The sequence below is a fragment of the Nomascus leucogenys genome, chromosome 8, assembly GCF_006542625.1.
Source record: "Nomascus leucogenys isolate Asia chromosome 8, Asia_NLE_v1, whole genome shotgun sequence".
Taxonomy (NCBI): Eukaryota; Metazoa; Chordata; class Mammalia; order Primates; family Hylobatidae; genus Nomascus; species Nomascus leucogenys.
In genome coordinates, this window is record NC_044388.1 from 5494712 (window position 1) to 5515056 (window position 20345).

The 20345-nt window shown below is 37.3% G+C and overlaps 1 pseudogene; it reads right to left on the reverse strand.

Moving 5' to 3' along the window:
• The window catches only part of LOC101177692, a 193243-nt pseudogene that overhangs the window by 81908 nt on the left and 90990 nt on the right, over nucleotides 1-20345 (reverse strand).

Sequence of the window (20345 nt, forward strand, 5' to 3'; positions counted from 1 at the left end):
AGTGTCCCAACCCTAGAACCCTGGAACATGCAGATTTGCAACAGCCTCTCAGCTGGAATCTGCTTAAGGCTACTGAACTCCTGCTGCGAGTGGAGCGGCAAACAGCACCGCAGCTGCAGCTACCTGCTGTCTAAGCCCTTTATTTGAGCTCCCTGGGGGAGGGCAGCAGCCAGCACTGGAACTCGCAACTGCCTAATATGCTAAGCTCCCTGGGTGGGGAAAGGGTGGCATCTATCTCTATGGCTCCAGGCTGAGCCTTTCCCCTGCTGGAGCCAGGGAGGCTGGATGGCTTGGGCCCAAGACTTGTTGCCCACAGCCCAACACACCATCTGTGGCAGTCTGTGGCCAGAGTGCCTCTTCAGGCCTGACCCTGACCCATCCTTCCTCATTGGTAGGGGCTTCCCTGAAGGAACTCCAATAACTCCAGCCAGAGGCTCAGGGACAGAACCCGGATGTCTCTGGGCCTGAGATCCTAGGGAAAGGGGTGGCCATAGTCTCTCTTGACCAGCAGACATAGCCTTTTCCTCCAGTAGTTCTGAGGAGTCCAGGCAGCCCAGAAAAGTGGGTTTCCCCCCAGTGAGGCACACCCCCTCCACCAAGTAACAAAGTCTTGTTAAATGAGTCTTGTTCCCCGTGCTACCCAACTGGGTGAGACCCTCCAACAGGGGTTATCAGACACCCTATAAAGGAGTGATCCTACTGGCATCAGCTTGGTGCACCTCGAGGTCAGAGGTCCCAGAAGGAGCAGGCACCCATCTTTGCTATTCTCTGGACTCCATGAATGACATCTCTAGGCACAGGAGCGAATCAGATGAATAGGGCCTGAAGGGAACCCCCAGCAAACTGCAGCAGCCCTACCGAAGAGGGACCTGACCATTGAAAGAAAAACAAGCAGAAAGCAACAACAACAGCATCAACAACAACAACAAAGTCCCCACAAAAACCTCATCCAAGGGTCAGCAGCCTCAAAGACCGAAGCCAGACAAACTCACAAAGATAAGAAAATGAAAAAATCCTGAAAGCCCAAAAGGCCAGAGTGCCTCTTCTCTTTCAAATGATCACAATATCTCTCTATCAAGGGCAGAGGACTGGACAGATGATCGGATGAACAAATTGACAGAAGTAGGCTTCAGAAGATGGGGAATGAAAAACTATGCTGAGCTAAAGAAGCATGTTCTAACCCAATGCAAAGAAGCTAAGAATCTTGATAAAAGGTTATAGGAATTGCTAACTAGAATAACCAGTTTAGAGAGGAGCATAAATGACCTGATGGAACTGAAAAACACAGGATGAGAACTTTGTGAAGTATACACAAGTATTAACAACGAAGTCAACCAAGCGGAAGCAAGGATATCAGAATTTGAAGATCACTTTGTTGAAATAATCCATGCAGACTAGAATAGAGAAAAAAGAATAAAAAGAAATGAACAAAGCTTCCAAGAAATATGGACTTCATAAAAAGACACAACCTACAATAGATTGGAGTAGCAGAGGGATACAGGGAGAGTGGAAGCAAGCTGGAAAACACACTTCAGGATATTATCTAGGAGAACTTCCCCAATCAGCAAGACAGGCCAACACACAAATTCAGGAAATGCAGAGAACACCATTAAGATACTCCACAAGAAAATCAACCGCAAGACACATAATCATCAGATTCTCCAAGGTTGAAATGAAGGAAAAACTTTTAAGGGCAGCCACAGAGAAAGGCCAGGTCACCTACAAAGGGAAGCCCATTGGACTAACAGCAGACCTCTCAGAAGAAACTCTACAAGCCAGAAGAGATTGAGAACCAACATTCAACATTTTTAAAGAAAAGAATTTTCAACCCAGAAACTCATATCCAGCCAAACTAAGCTTCATAAGCGAAGAAGAAATAAAATCCTTTTCAAACAAGCAAATGCCGAGGGATTTTGTTACCACCAGACTTGCCTTTCAAGAGCTCCTGAAAGAAGCACTAAATATGGAAAGGAAAAACCAGTCCCAATAACTGCAAAAACACACCAAAATAGAAAGACCAATGACACTATGAAGAAACTGCATCAACTAGTGTGCAAAATAACCAAATAGTAGCATGATGGTAGGATCAAATTCACATATAACAATACTAACGTTAAATGCAAATGGGTTTAATGCCCCAATTGTAAGACACAGACTGGCAAATTAGATAAAGAGTCAAGATCCATCTCAGGCCCAAAACTCCTTAAACTGATAAGCAACTTTCAGCAAAGTCTCAGCCTACAGAATCAATGTGCAAAAATCACAAGCATTTCTTTACACCAACAACAGACAAGCAGAGAGCCAAATCGTGAGTGAGCTTCCATTCACAATCACTACAAAGATAATAAAAAACCTAGGAATACAGATAACAAGGAATGTGAAGGACCTCTTCAAGGAGAACTACAAACCACTGCTCACCAAAATGAGAGGACACAAACAAATGGAACACTCCATCCTCATGGACAGAAATAACAATATTGTTCAAATGGGCATACTGCCCAAAGTAATTTATAGATTCAATGTTATTTCCATCAAACTACCATTGACATTCTTCGCATAATTAGAAAAAAACTATTTTAAATTTCATATGGAATTAAAGAAGACCCCATATAACCAAGACAATCCTAAGCAAAAAGAATGGAGCTAGAGACATCAGGCTACCTGACTTCAAACTATAATACAAGGCTACAGTAACCAAAACAGCATGGTACTGGTACCAAAACAGACATATAGACGAATGGAGCAGAACAGAGACTTCAGAAATAACACCACACATCTACAACCATCTAATCTTCAACAAACCTGACCAAAACAAGCAATGGGGAAAGGATCTCCTATTCAGTTAATGGTACTGGGAAAACTGGATAGCCATAAGCAAAAAACTGAAACTGGACCCCTTCCTTACACCTTATACAAAAATTAACTCAAGATGGATTAAAGACTTAAATGTAAAACCCCCAATTTTAAAAACTCTGGAAGAAAACCTGGGCAATACCATTGAGGACATAGGCATGGGCAAAGACTTCATGACAAAAACGCTAAAAGCAATTGCAACAAGAGCCAAAATTGACAAATGAGATCTAATTAAAGAGCTTCTGCACAGCAAAAGAAACTATCATTAACTTACACAATGGGAGAAAATTTTTGCAATCTACCCATCTGACAAAGATCTAATATCTAGAATTAACAAGAAACCTAAACAAATTTACAAACCAAACAAACAGCCCCATCAAAAACTGGGCAAAGGATATGAAGATATACTTCTCAAAAGAAGACATTTATGCAGCCAACAAACATGAAAAAAGCTCAACATCACTGATCATCAGAGAAATGTAAATCAAAACCACAATGAGATACCATCGCCAGTCAGAATGGCTATTATTAAAAAATGTCAGGAAACAATAGATGTTAGTGAGGCTGTAGAGAAATAGGAACACATTTACACTGTTGGTGGAATATAAATTAGTTCAACCATTGTGGAAGACAGTATGGAATTCCTCAAGGATCCAGAACCAGAGATACGATTTGACCCAGCAATCCCATTACTGGTTATATACCCAAAGGAATATAAATCATTCTACTATGAAGACACATGCACATGTATGTTTATTTCAGCACTATTTACAATAGCAAAGACATGGAGCCAACACAAATGCCCATCAACAACGGAATGGATAAAGAAAATGTGGTATATATACACCATGGAATACTAAGCTGCCATAAAAGGAATGAGATCCTGTCCTTTGCAGGGACATGGATGAAGCTGGAAGTCATCATTCCCAGCAAACTAACACAGGAACAGAAAATCAAACACCACATGTTCTCACTCATAAGTGGGAGTTAAGCCATGAGAACACATGGACACAGAGAGGGGAATGACACACAACAGGGCCTGTTGGGAGGTGAGAGATGAAGGTAGGGAATTTAGAGGACGGGTCATTAGGTGCAGCAAACCACCATGGCACACCTATGTAACAAACCTGCACATTCTGCACATATATCTGTTTTTTTATAGAAAAAATTTAAAAAATACAGAAAAATGTATATTATTTTTCACTGATTAAAATTATATATGCATGCAATCAATTATGAGGTAATAAGAAGAAGAAGAGCAGCTCTGGCAAATATTTATGTCTGTAATTAAATACTATATCAAATTATAAATTCTTTGTAATAATTTGTGTAATTTATTATAAATACATTTATATATAATCTCCACTTTATATTCATTAATGAGTTTTATTAAAAACTAATTGACACTCACTGAAGAGTTGAGGAAAATAGGGACAAAAATAATAAAAAGCATCATATTCCTGCAACTTTTAAAAAAGCAAAATCTACTATTTTAACATGTGCTCCTTTGGGCTTCTTTTTAAGGCGCACATAATGGTTGTATCAGTCAAGGTTTTCTAGAGAGACAGAACTAACAGGATAGATGTATATATAACGGAGTGTTTATTAAGGAGTATTGACTCACATGATCACAAGGTGAGGTCCCACAACAGGCTGTCTGCAAGCTGAGGAGCAAGGAAGCCAGTGTCAGTCCCAAAGCTGAAGAACTTGGAGTCTGATATTCAAAGGCAGGAAGCATTCAGCATGGGAGAAAGATGTAGGCCAGAAGACTAAAGCAATCTAGTCTTTCCATGTTCTTCTGCCTGCTTTTATTCTGGCCATGCTGGCAGCTGATTAGATTGTGCCCACCCAGATTGAGAATGGGTCTGCCTTTCCCAGTCCACTGACTCAAATGTTAATCTCCTTTAGCAACACCCAGGAATAATACTTTGCATCCTTCAATCCAATCAAGTTGACATTCAATATTAACCATCATAATGGTTTTCCTTTGTCTTTCTTCCCTGTCCCCAATATAATTCATACATACTAACATAATTGGCAACATAAAATTTCATGGTAAATTCTGACCAGTGGGACAGTTTTCCAGGTAGTTATGTGTGCCCCACTACATGCTTATTTCTCAAATAAAATATACTAAATTACAATAAGATTGTTTACATTTGTATTACTAAATTAGAGCCTCAATCTCTTAATATTTTTATGAGTGAATTGTGTATCAAATTTCATCATGCCTAATTTTATTAGATGATGGCCCTTCTCAGAACTGTGCATAGTTACAGATCAGTAAAGTAGTTCAAAACAATGTTGTTGCTTCTACATCATCTTCTAAAATTGAGCTATTCAGAGGAGGGACTTTTGTTTTGTTTTCTCTTTTGTTTTCATTTTTGATTTTTCTCCATTCCTGACATTATGAGGTAAAAAAAGAGTTACATAAATATTGCAGTGCTTAAAAAACTTGATAGAGATAATCCAGAAAGTAGCAAAAATTTACTTTCAAAGGTGAATCAGCTAAACCTGAATTCCATTCATTTTATCTTACAAATTTAATTAAATAATTTAGTGAAAACAACATAAAAATATATCAGCAATTGTTTCATAGGTTTTTAAAGATTTGCATCAGCTAAGGTATTCAAGGTTCTTCCTTTTTGTGAGACATTTAATTTTCTTATGTTCTTCAAAATCTGCTAATTCTGTTCCCAAAAAGAAGGTGGTGCTTGATTATAGACTCTATACATCTGATTGAACTTACAATAATAAATAAAATTCAATGTAGCATATGCTTTAATAATTTTTATACAAAATATAATGATTTTATTCAATATATAGTGTTAAATAATAAAACATTAAATCATAATCTCAACTTTGACTTTTTCATATTAGCATGCCCTTAAAGATATGTCAGATAGAGGAGAGGTGAGGGATGGTGAATTAAATTCTATAGCAATTATCACCCTGCAGAAGAGTCAATTTGAATAACTATTCTCCTGTGGAAATATATTCATAAGAGCAGAAAAAAAAACCACAGGAGCTATCACAGTGCCTGGTTATGGCACAAGAATAAGAAGATATGGATTTAAGAGGGTAGAAAGAACAGTTTTACATTATTCATATCACCCCTACCCCTACCCAGGCAGGACATCATGGAGAGAGTTATTATCCATTTAGGAGAAAGAGAGGAAAGTGAGAACAGGACTTTGCCTAGGACCCCAACACTGGGCCAGCCACAGTAAAACTCAGTGCCAGGCAGATCCTCATGATCCTGTATTCCAGGCCAGTATTCATGGACTGAGACTATGGACCTGCCCTTGCACCAGGTTAGCCCACAAAGCCCTAGGTTTCAGGCTTATATGGTGAACTTGATCTCCAGCCTGCACCATCACTGGACTAATATCAATGACACTGTGCTCCAGAAAGCCCTCAACATCAGGAAGCCATCAGCAGTCTTCGGCAGTCTAGGACTCTGGCTAATCTCAGCATTTCACCTCCCATAGCAGCTTCAGGTTTCTGATGCTGGCTGGAGCTGCACTGGGCTTCTGGCGCACCCTGGTGCCACACTGACTGCTGGACTTTCCCAGAGAAAGCCAGTCTGTGAAGGCTAATAAAAAATTAATAGAGAGATGGAAATAAAAATTCTAAAAATCAAAAATCAAATAGGAATGCTATAGCTAAAAAAAACAAAGTAACAAATAAAACTGGAACAGGGAGCATCAATGGCAGAATTGATCAGACAGAAGAAAAAATCTGTGAAGCTGAAGAAAATGTATCTTAAAATGTAAAGTGAGAGGAGAATAAAGAACAAAAGAATGTCAAAAGTGAAAAAAGCTTATAGGACTCATGTGACAGCATCAAAGAAGCAAATATTTTACTTACAAGAGTTAAAGAAGGAAAAGGGGTAAAGAAGAAGAAATTTGTTTGAAAACAGTAGCAGAAAATTTTCCAAACCTGAAGATCTAAATATACAGGTAGAGGAAGATCAGTGGTATCCAATCTAATTCACTTCAAGGGGGATTAGCTCTACACATATTACAGGTTGCATATTCTTTGTTCAAAATAATTGGGGCCAGAAATGATTTGCATTTCTTAAGAAATATTTGGACCCAAGATGGCCGAATAGGAACAGCTCCGGTCTACAGCTCCCAGCATGAGCGACGAAGATGGGTGTTTTCTGCATTTCCATCTGAGGTACCGGGTTCATCTCACTAGGGAGTGCCAAACAGTGGGTGCAGGACAGTCGGTGCAGTGCACCGTGCTCCAGCCAAAGCAGGGCAAGGCATTGCCTCACTCAGGAAGTGCAAGGGGTCAGGGAGTTCCCTTTCCTAATCAAAGAAGGGGGTGACAGATGGCACCTGGAAAATCCAGTCACTCCCACCCTAATACTGAGCTTTTCCAATGGGCTTAGAAAACGGCACACCAGGAGATTGTGTCCCGCACCTGGCTCGGAGGGTCCTATGCCCACAGAGTCTCACTGATTGCTAGCATAGCAGTCTGAGATCAAGCTGCAAGGTGGCAGCGAGTCTGAGGGAGGGGCGCCCGCCATTGCCCAGGCTTGCTTAAGTAAACAAAGCAGCCAGGAAGCTCAAACTGGGTGGAGCCTACTACAGCTCAAAGAGGCCTGCCTGCCTCTGCAGGCTCCACCTCTGTGGGGCAGGGCACAGACAAACAAAAAGTCAGCAGTAACCTCTGCAGACTTAAATGTCCCTGTCTGACAGCTTTGAAGAGAGTAGTGGTTCTCTCAGCATGCAGCTGGAGATCTGAGAATGGGCAGACTGCCTCCTCAAGTGGGACCCTGACCCCCGAGCAGCCTAACTGGGAGGCACCCCCCAGTAGGGACAGACTGACGCCTCACTCAGCTGGGTACTCCTCTGAGACAAAACTTCCAGAGGAACGATCAGACAGTTGAATTTGTGGTTCACGAAAATCTGCTGTTCTGCAGCCACCACTGCTGACACCCAGCCAAACAGGGTCTGGAGTGGACCTCTAGCAAACTCCAACAGACCTGCAGCTGAGGGTCCTGTCTGTTAGAAGGAAAACTAACAAACAGAAAGGACATCCACACCAAAAACCCATCTGTACATCACCATCATCAAAGACCCAAAGTAGAAAAAACTACAAAGATGGGGAGAAAACAGAGCAGAAAAACTGGAAACTCTAAAAAGCAGAGCACCTCTCCTCCTCCAAAGGAATGCTGTTCCTCACCAGCAACAGAACAAAGCTGGATGGAGAATGACTTTGACGAGTTGAGAAAAGAAGGCTTCAGACGATCAAACTACTCTGAGCTACAGGAGGAAATTCGAACCAATGGCAAAGAAGTTAAAAACTTTGAAAAAAAATTAGACAAATGTTTAACTAAAATAACCAATGCAGAGAAATGCTTAAAGGAGCTGATAGAGCTGAAAGCCAAGTTTCGAGAACTACGTGAAGACTGCAGAAGCCTCAGTAGCTGACGCGATCAACTGGAAGAAAGGGTATCAGTAATGGAAGATGAAATGAATGAAATGAAGTGAGAAGGGAAGTTTAGGGAAAAAAGAATAGAAAGAAACGAACAAAGCCTCCAAGAAATATGGGACTATGCGAAAAGACCAAACCTATATCTGACTGGTGTACCTGAAAGTGACGGGGAGAATGGAACCAAGTTGGAAAACACTCTGCAAGATATTATTCAGGAGAACTTCCCCAATCTAGCAGGGCAGGCCAACATTCAGATTCAGGAAATACAGAGAACGCCACAAAGATACTCCTTGAGAAGAGCAACTCCAAGAAACATAATTGTCCGATTCACCAAAGTTGAAATGAAGGAAAAAATGTTAAGGGAAGCCAGAGAGAAAAGTCGGGTTACCCACAAAGGGAAGCCCATCAGACTAACAGCTGATCTCTCAGCAGAAACTCTACAAGCCAGAAGAGAGTGGGGGCCAATATTCAACATTCTAAAAGAAAAGAATTTTCAAGCCAGAATTTCATATCCAGCCAAACTAAGCTTCATAAGTGAAGGAGAAATAAAATACTTTACAGACAAGCAAATGCTGAGTGATTTTGTCACCACCAGGCCTGCCCTAAAAGAGCTCCTGAAGGAAGCACTAAACATGGAAAGGAACAACCAGTACCAGCCACTGCAAAATCATGCCAAATTGTAACGACCATAGAGGCTAGGAAGCAACTGCATCAACTAATGAGCAAAATAACCAGCTAACATCATAATGACAGGATCAAATTCACACATAACAACATTTAAATGTAAACGGGCTAAATGCTCCAATTAAAAGACACAGACTGGCAAGTTGGATAAGGAGTCAAGACCCATCAGTGTGCTGTATTCAGGAAACCCATCTCACGAGCAGAAACACACATAGACTCAAAATAAAGGGATGGAGGAAGATCTACCAAGCAAATGGAAAACAAAAAAAGGCAGGGGTTGCAATCCTAGTCTCTGATAAAATAGACTTTAACCAACAAAGATCAAAAGAGACAAAGAAGGCCATTACATAATGGTAAAGGGATCAATTCAACAAGAAGAGCTAACTATCCTAAATATATACGCACCCAACACAGGAGCACCCGGATTCATAAAGCAAGTCCTGAGTGACCGACAAAGAGACTTAGACTCCCACACAATAATAATGGGAGATTTTAATACACCACTGTCAACATTAGAGAGATCGAGACAGAAAGTTAATAAAGATACCCCGGAATTGAACTCAACTCTGCACCAAGCAGACCTAATAGACATCTATAGAACTCTCCAACACAAATCAACAGAATATACATTTTTTTCAGCACCACACCACACCTATTCCAAAATTGACCACATAGTTGGAAGTAAAGATCTCCTCAGCAAATGTAAAATCATAACAAACTGTCTCTCAGACCACAGTGCAACCCAACTAGAACTCAGGATTAAGAAAGTCACTCAAAACCGCTCAACTACATGGAAACTGAACAACCTGCTCCTGAATGACTACTGGGTACATAATAAAATGAAGGCAGAAATAAAGATGTTCCTAGAAACCAACGAGAACAAAGACACAACATACCAGAATCTCTGGGACACATTCAAAGCAGTGTGTAGAGGGAAATTTATAGCACTAAATGCCCACAAGAGAAAGCAGGAAAGATCCAAAATTGACACCCTCACATCACAATTAAAAGAACTAGAAAAGCAAGAGCAAACACATTCAAAAGCTAGCAGAAGGCTAGAAATAACTAAAATCAGAGCAGAACTGAAGGAAATAGAGACAAAAAAAACCCTTCAAAAAAATTAATGAATCCAGGAGCTGGTTTTTTGAAAAGATCAACAAAATTGGTAGACTGCTAGCAAGACTAATAAACAAGAAAAGAGAGAAGAATCAAATAGATGCAATAAAAAATGATAAAGGGGATATCACCACTGATCCCACAGAAATACAATCTACCATCAGAGAACACTACAAACACCTCTACACAAATAAACTAGAAAATCTAGAAGAAATGGATAAATTCTTTGACACATACACCCTCCCAAGACTAAACCAGGAAGAAGTTGAATCTCTGAATAGACTAATAACAGGCTCTGAAATTGTGGCAATAATCAGTAGCTTACCAACCAAAAAGAGTCCAGGACCTGATGGATTCACAGCCGAATTCTATCAGAGGTATAAGGAGGAATTGGTACCATTCCTTCTGAAAGTATTCCAATCAATAGAAAAAGAGGTAATCCTCCCTAACACATTTTATGAGGCCAGCATCATCCTGATATCAAAGCCTGGCAGAGACACAATCAAAAAAGATAATTTCGGACCAATATCCTTGATGAACATTGATGCAAAATGCTCAAAAAAATACTGGCAAAATGAATCCAGCAGCACATCAAAAGCTTATCCCCCATGATCAAGTGGGCTTCATCCCAGGGAGGCAATGCTGATTCAACATACACAAATCAATAAATGTAATCCAGCATATAAACAGAACCAAAGACAAAAACCACATGATTATCTCAATAGATGCAGAAAAGGCCTTTGACAAAATTCAACAACCCTTCATGCTACAACCTCTCAATAAATTAGGTATTGATGGGACGTATCTCAAAATAATAAGAGCTATCTATGACAAACACACAGCCAATGTCATACTGAATGGGCAGAAACTAGAAGCATTTCTTTTGAAAACTAGCACAAGAGAGGGATGCCCTCTCTCACCACTCCTATTCAACATAGTGTTGGAAGTTCTGGCCAGGGCAATCAGGCAGGAGAAGGAAATAAAGGGTATTCAATTAGGAAAAGAGGAAGTCAAACTGTCCATGTTTGCAGATGACATGATTGTATATCTAGAAAACCCCATTGTCTCAGCCCAAAATCTCCTCAAGCTGATAAGCAACTTCAGCAAAGTCTCAGGATACAAAATCAATGTACAAAAATCACAAGCATTCTTGTACACCAATCACAGACAAACAGAGAGCCAAATCATGAGTGAACTCCCATTCACAATTGCTGCAAATAGAATAAAATACCTAGGAATCCAACTTACAAGGGATGTGAAGGACCTCTTCAAGGAGAACTACAAACCACTGCTCAATGAAATAAAAGGGGATACAAACAAATGGAAGAACATTCCATGTTCATGGGTTGGAAGAATGAATATCGTGAAGATGGCCATACTGCCCAAGGTAATTTACAGATTCAGTGCCATCCCCATCAAGCTACCAATGACTTTGTTCACAGAATTGGAAAAAACTACTTTAAAGTTCATATGGAACCAAAAACAAGCCCGCATTGCCAAGTCAATCCTAAGCCAAAAGAACAAAGCTGGAGGCATCACGCTACCTGACTTCAAACTATACTACAAGGCTACAGTAACCAAAACAGCATGGTACTGGTACCAAAACAGAGACATAGATCAATGGAACAGAACAGAGCCCTCAGAAACAATGCCACATATCTACAACTATCTGATCTTTGACAAACCTGACAAAAACAAGCAATGGGGAAAGGATTCCCTATTTAATAAATGGTGCTGGGAAAACTGGCTAGCCATATGTAGAAAGCTGAAACTGGGTCCCTTCCTTACACCTTATACAAAAATTAATTTAAAGATTAAAGATTAAAGACTTACATGTTAGAGCTAAAACCATAAAAACCCTAGAAGAAAACCTAGGCAATACCATTCAGGACATAGGCATGGGCAAGGACTTCATGTCTAAAACATCAAAAGCAATGGCAACAAAAGCCAAAATTGGCAAATGGGGTCTAATAAAACTAAAGGGCTTCCACACAGCAAAAGAAAATACCATCAGAGTGAACAGGCAACCTACAAAATGGGAGAAAATTTTCACAACCTACTCATCTGACAAAGGGCTAATATCCAGAATCTACAATGAACTCAAACAAATTTACTAGAAAAAAACAAACAACCCCATCAAAAGTGGGTGAAGGACATGAACAGACACTTCTCAAAAGAAGATGTTTATGCAGCCAAAAAACACATGCAAAAATGCTCATCATCTCTGGCCATCAGAGAAATGCAAATCAAAACCACAATAAGATACCATCTCACACCAGTTAGAATGGCCATCATTAAAAAGTCAGGAAACAACAGGTGCTGGAGAGGATGTGGAGAAATAGGAACACTTTTACACTGTTGGTGGGACTGTAAACTAGTTCAACCATTGTGCAAGTCAGTGTGGTGATTCCTCAGGGATCTAGAACTAGAAATACCATTTGACCCGGCCATCCCATTACTGGGTATATACCCAAAGGACTATAAATCATGCTGCTATAAAGACACATGCACACGTATGTTTATTCACAATAGCAAAGACTTGGAACCAACCCAAATGTTCAACAACAATAGAGTGGATTAAGAAAATGTGGCACATATACACCATGGAATACTATGCAGCCATAAAAAATGATGAGTTCATGTCCTTTGTAGGGACATGGATGACACTGGAAAACATCATTCTCAGTAAACTATCACAAGGACAAAAAACCAAACACCGCATGTTCTCACTCATAGGTGGGAATTGAACAATGAGAACACATGGACACAGGAAGGGGAACATCACACTCCGGGGCCTGTTGTGGGGTGGGGGTGGGGTGAGGGACAGCATTAGGAGATATACCTAATGTTAAATGATGAGTTAATGGGTGCAGCACAACAACATGGCTCATGGATACATATGTAACAAACCTGCACATTGTGCACATGTACCCTAAAACTTAAAGTATAATAATAATAAAAACAAAATAAAAGAAAAAAAAGAAAAAAAAGAAATATTTATAGATAACATACTGGTTGAGCACTGATAACCTAAAAATCCAAAATCTAAAATGCTCTGATGAGCATTTTCTCTGAGCAACATCTCAGCACACAACAAGTTTTAAATTTTTTAAAATTTTGTATTTTAGATTTTTGAATTAAGGGTATTTAACCCACATAATCAGATGTTCAAAGATCAAAGACAAAGCGGAATGTTGAAAGCAGCAAGAGAAAATAAACAAATAATATATGAGAGTTTTAATATGGCTAGTAGCAGACCTTTCAGCAGAAACCCTATACTCCAGGAAAGAGTGGGAAGATATAGTCAAAGGGCTGGAGGCACACACACACACGCACACACACACACACCTGTCAACCAATAATGCTGTCCCTAGAAAAATAGTCCTTCAGAGCTAAAGAAGAGATAAAAACTTTCCTAGACAAAGACAAGCTAAAAACATATCACCACCAGACGTATCATATAAGAAGTGTTAAAGGGAGTTCGGTCAGGCTGAAAGAAAATGACACTAATGAGTAACACAACAACGTCTGAATGTATAAAATTCACTGGTAAAAGTAAGTGCGCAATCAAATTTACAATATGCTAACAGGGATAAAGGTGTGTGAATTATGATATATTGGTATAAAGTTTAAAAGGAAAAGCTACTTAAATACTAATAGCTAAAATTATTTGTTGAGGAATATGCAATACAAAAGAATTAAATTATGACACTAAACATTTTAAATGTGAGAAGGAAGTATAGTAAATTTGTAGATTATTGTTCTTGCTTTGTTTTAGTCTCTTTTTTTTTCAATCGAAGTTCTCATCAGCTTAAAATGACCTATTATAAGATTTATTTAATCCATTTCATAATCAACACAAAGCAAAAATCTATAGTAGCTACACAAGAAATAAAAGCAAGGAATCAAAACATTGCAAAAGAAAATATCACTTAGCTGCAAAGGAAGACAGCAAGACAGGAAAAAAGGAACAGAGGATATTAAAACAACAACAACTAAGAAACAATTTACTAAATGATGGTAGTAAGTGCTTACCCATCAATAATTACCTGGAATGTAAATGGATTAAAATTACCCAATGAAAAGACACAGATATACAAAAAAAAAAAAAAGACCCAGATATATACTGTCTACAAGATACTGATCTCACTTTTAAGGAAACAGATGAAAGTGAAAAAAAAATCACACATAAATGGAAAACAAAATAAACCAGGAATAGCCACACTTAGATAAAATAGACTTTAAGTTAAAAACTGTAAAAAAAGATAAAAGTCATTATAGAATGAAAAAGTAATCAATTCAGCAAGCTGATATAACAATTGTAAATATATATGCACCCAACACGGGAGTGCTTAAATATATAAAGTAAATATTAATACATTGGAAGGGAAGAATAGAATATGAGATAATACCAATATGAAACTTTAACATCCCCACTTTTAGCAATGGACAGATCCTTGAAACAGAAAGCAAAACAAAACAAAACAAAAAAAAGTTAGGCTTAAAGTACATTTTATACTAAATGTTCCTAACAGAGATATACAGAATATTCTATCCATAGCTGTAGAATACACATTTTTTCTCATTGACACATGAAACATTCTCCAGGACAGGGCATATGTTAGCTCACAGAAAAACTCTGAACTAATTTAAGAAGATTAAAATTGTATCAAGTATGTTTTCTGATAATAATAAGATAAAATTAGATATCAATAACAGGATACATTCAGAAAATTTGCAAATACATGGAAATTAAACATGCTCCTGAAAAACCAGTATGTCAATGAAGAAATTAAAAGGAAAATTTAAAAAATTTCTTAAGACAAATGAAAATGGAAAAACAAAATATGACAACACATGTGAAAGAGCAAAATCATTTCTTTTTTTACCTCTATTACTTTTTTTTTCTTTCCAACTTTTATTTTAGGTACAGCAGGGTACATGTGCCGGTTTATTACATGGATAAAGTGCATGTTGCAGGGGTTTTGTGTACAGATTATTTTATCACCCAACTAATGAGCCCAGTACCCGATAGGTAGTTTTTCAATTCTTACACCCTTCTTATCCTACATCCCCAAGTAGGCTCTGGCATCTATTATTCCTGTCTTTGTATACATGTATACTCAGTGTTTAGCTACCACTTATAAGTGAGAACATGTGATATTTGGTTTCCTATTCCTATATTAATTCACTTAGGATAATGGCCTCTCTAGCTCTGACCATGTTGCTGCAAATGACATAATTTCATTCTTTTTTATGGCTGCATAGTATTCCATGATGTATTTGTACCACATTTTATTTATCCCGTCAACCACTGATGGGCAGCTATGTTGATTCCATGCTTTTGTTATCATAAATAGTGCTATAATGAAAATGTGCATGCATGTGTCTTCATGGTAGAATAATTTCTATTTCTTTTATTATACACTTAGTAATTGGATTGCTGGGTCAAATGGTAGTTCTAGTTCTATTTTAAGTTCTTTGAGAAAGCTCCAAATTACTTTCCTCAGTGACCGAACTAATTTACATTCACACAAGCAGCATATAAGCATTTCCTTTTCTCTGCAACCTTTCCAATACCTGTTTTTTTTTTTTTTTGAGTTTTTAATAATAGCCACTCTGTTGTGAGATGGTATCTCACTGTGGTTTTGATTTGCACCTAACGATTAGTGATTTTGATTATTTTTTCATATGCTTCTTTGCTATGTGTATGTATTCTTTAAAATAGTGTCTGCTCATGGGTTTTGCTCATTTCTTAATAGGATAGTTTATTTTTGGCTTGTTAATTTTTTCAAGTTCCTAATGGGGTATAGATACTCTACCTTTGTCAGATGCATAGTTTGCAAATGTTTTCTTCCATTTCACAGGTTGTCTGTTTACACTGTTGATAGTTTCTTTTGTTGTGAAGAAGCTCTTTAGTTTAGGTCCCACTTAGTGATTTTTGTTGTGGTTGCAATTGCTTTTTGGAGACTTCATCATGAAATTTTTGCAAAGCCCTACATTCTGGATGGTATTTCCTATGTTTTCTACTAGAGTTTTTACAGTTTTAGCTTTTACATTAAAGTTTATAATTCATCTTGAGTTCATTTTTCTCTATAGTGAAAAGAAGGAACCCTGTTTTAATCTTCTGCATATAACTAGCCAGTTATACTGGCACCATTTATTGACTAGGAAGTCATTTTCTCATAGCTTGTTTTTAGTGACTTTCTTGAGGATCTGATGGTTGTAGGTATATAGCTTTCTTTCTGGGTTCTCTAACTTGTTCCATTGGGGTATCCCTTTTTACACCAATACCATGGTATTTTGGTAATTGTAGCCTTGCAATATAGTTTGAAGTTGGGTAGTGTCATGCCTTCAACATTGTTCTTTTTGCTTAGATTGCTTTGGCTATTTGAGCTATTTTTGTTAAATATGAATTTGAGAATATTTTTCAAACTCTGAGAGACATATCATTGCTAAACTGATAGGAATAGCATTAAACCATGAAGAAATTCAAAACCTGAATAGACCAATAACAATCAATGAGATCAAAGCTGTAATAAAAAGTCTCCCAGTAAAGGAAAGCCCAGGACCTGATGGCTTCATTGCTGAATTACACCAAATACTTAAAGAAGAGCTGATACCTCTCTTACTCAAAATATTTGAGGAAGAGAGAATACTTTCAAACTCATTTATAGGGGTAGTATTATCTTGATACCAAAACCAGACAAAGACACATTTTAAAAAGAAAACTACAAGCCAAGATTCCTGATGAACATTGATACCAAATTCTCAACAAAATAATAGCAAACCAAATTCAACAACACAATAAAAATATAATTCAAGGCTGGGTTCAGTAGCTGACTTCTGAAATTCCAGCACTTAGAGAGGTTGAGGCAGAAGGATTACTTGAACTGAGGAGTTTGAGACCAGTCTGGGAAAAGTAGGGAGACCCCATTTCTCCAAAATTGAAAAAAAAAAATAGCTAGGGATATTGGTGCCTGCTTGTAGTCACAGCTACTCAGGAAGCTGAAGTGGGAGTATTGCTTGGGCCTGAGAGCTGTGATCTTGCCATTGCAGCACTACAGCCTGGATAACAAAGCAAGACCCTGCCTCAAAAAGAAGAAAAACATAAGATAATTCTTTATGACTAAATAGTATTTATCTCAAGGATGCAAGGATGGTTCAACATAAGTAAATCAATAAACGTGATACATTATATCAACAGAATGAAGGACAAGAATCATATGATCATTTCTATTGATGCTGAAAAGCACTTGATAAAATTCAATATCCTTTCACAATAAGAACCCTTAAAAAAGTGGGTATAGAAGGAGCTTATACCAACACAATAAAAGCATTTATGGCAGACTCAGAGCTAATATCATACTGAGTGGGAAAAACCTGAAAGCCTTTCCTATAAGATCTGTAAAAAGACAAGGATTACCAGTTTTACCACTGTTATTCAGTGTAGTACTGGAATTTCTAGCTAGAGCAATAAGACAAGAGAAAGACATACATAGCATCCAAGTTGGAAAAGAAGGAGTCAAATTATCCTTGCTTGCAGGTGATATGATCTATATTTGGAAAGACCTAAAGACTCCACCAAAAAAACTACTGGAACTGATAAATTCAGTAAAGTTGCTGATACAAAGCCAACACACAAAAAATCAGTAGCATTTCTCTATGCAAACCAGAAACAAATTAAAAAGGAAATCAAGAAAGTAATCCAATTTACTATAGCTACAAATAAAACAAAATATCTAGAAATAAAGAAGTGAAAAATCTCTACAGTTAAAAGTATAAATCATGGATGCAAGAAATTGAAGAGGACCCCAAAAAAGAACACTATTCTGTGTTGATGAATTTAAAACATCAATATTGTTAAAATGTCCATAGTATCCAAAGCAACCTACAGATTCAATGCAACCCCTATCAAAATACGAAACAATGGCTTTCTTCACAAAAATAGAAAAAAAAAATCCTAAAATTTATATGGAACCACAAAAGACCCAGAATATCGGAAGACATATTAAGCAAAAAGAACAAAACAAAGGAATAACATTACCTGACTTCAAATTATACAACAAAGCTATAGGAACCAAAATAGAGTGTTATTAGCATAAAAATAGATACAGAGACCAATGGAACAGAATAGAAATCTCAGAAATTAATCCATACACCTACAGTGAACATATTTTCAACAAAAGTGCCAAGAACATGCATTGCAGAAAGGTATATGATAAATTATCAATATATATTGGGGATTTTATGAGTTTATATTACTATTTGGGGGGCTTGGAACATTGAAAACAGAAATAATTTGCCTTAGCCTGGTTCTGATGAATTTCCATATAACTTGATGCTAATGTCTTAGTAGATTCTTTGCAAAAGTGAAAGCTCTGTATTAGAACATATCGCTAAGAACAGACTGGATTATTGCAATGAAATTGCTACATCCAGGTTTGCCTTGTCCGGAATCTTACATTTCCTGCTCAAAGGAAAGAAAGAATTCACTGGCAAAAAGAATAATTTCTGAGTCTTTGATTATTTGACTGTAATGTTTCTTCTATCACACTCTGGATTGGCAGCCCTGCAACATTCATTACATCATTCTTACAAAGTTATCTCAAAAAATTATTTGTCATCAAGTTGTGGCTTGATTATAGGACCTTCATTTATCAGCTATTATCAGTAAAATGGTACATTAATTAGATGAAATATTTTGCTTTGCTTGGCATGATAATTTGCATATATTTTTAATTGCTTTGGTAGATGTTTGCTGAAAACAAACATCTTCACTCAAAACGTTATTAAGAAGACATTATATCACAATGTTTTCTGGGTGTCCGTTGCTCTTATTGTCTTTTTAGTTTAATCTTCCTATTTTTATTTTTTAAAAATATTCTGTGTATTTTCTGAGACCTGAAGGATCTCTTTCTGTTGTGTCTGTTTTGTCTAAACAACTCAGGAGCTTTTACAACTCTAGTTTTCGTTGCTCTATTCTGGACCCTAGCGTTTTCTTAATTTCCTTCGATTCATTCATTAATATTATAGTATAGTGTTCCGCAATTTTTGGCCATTTTTTTCTGATGTGTCTTTATTTTCTTTACGTTTCTCAGATACTTGCTATCCCCTTTTCTTTGTAATATATTAAAATAGGAATAAACAGCAATCCTTTAGGGGATGGGGTAGTCCAGCTCCATGGTTCTAATTCTTCCTCTTCTCAACTAAGATATCCAGGACATCTCTGTTCATAAATTCCAAAAAACGTAGGAACTATACTTTTCCTGTACCACCAGAATTCCTGTCTCAATCATTTCGTGTGCTATGTTCAGCAGTTACTCCACAGTGAGTGGTTCTTTTATGAAGTATTTCTGAAAGCAGAAGGCCTGTACCTTCAAGCTTTCATATTTCATTCTTTCAATTATTTTCACTGTAAAACAAAAGCCTTTGAAATCATCTTCTACTCTTGATTGTTAACCAGAGATATGCCAATTGATTTCACTATCCAATTAGTTTATTTTCTTTTAGGGTAAGTACTTGCAAGAAATTGCACAGCTGCTGTTTTGTGAACTCTTTTATTTTTCATTTTCTCCTATTTGTCTATTGAGGTTTTTAATAATACAATTTGACCTATGTTTGTTGGAACTATCATCCAGGAGTTGTGCCTTTTGTTAGCCTTGTGGCTCTCTCATTTTGAGAAGCATTAAAGAGATTAAAAGTATTTATTCTTATGGCCACAGCTGTCTTTTTTCTGTTTGACCAACAATTTAAAAAATTGTATACATAGGTTCTTGACTAAAATTATATTCAGGTTAAAGTGAACATTGCTTATATAGTTCTGATGTAGGTTGATTTGTGTATTTACTATCTATTTAAATCTATTATTTTAAGCAAAACTGAGTCAACACAGATTAACATAATGGATAAAACCATCTGAACATGATAAAGACATTCTAAACTCAGGGAGCTTACAAACTCATGAGGGTGATTGAACACCAACACGTAAAACAAACAATTTTTTTTAGATAGTAGTAAATACCATAAAGTAATAAAACACAGTGTGTGTGCATGTGTGTCTTTGTAATATTTTAGATGGAATCATCAGATAATTTTCCTCAGAAAAGATATTTAAGCTAAAATCTAAAACATAAGGGATAACTAGTTATAAAAATTTTTGAGTAGTAGGATTATTTCAGGAATAGCAAAAACCCTAATATAGGAAAAAGCTTTTTGGGAAAGTAAGAAAGATAAAAAATAAC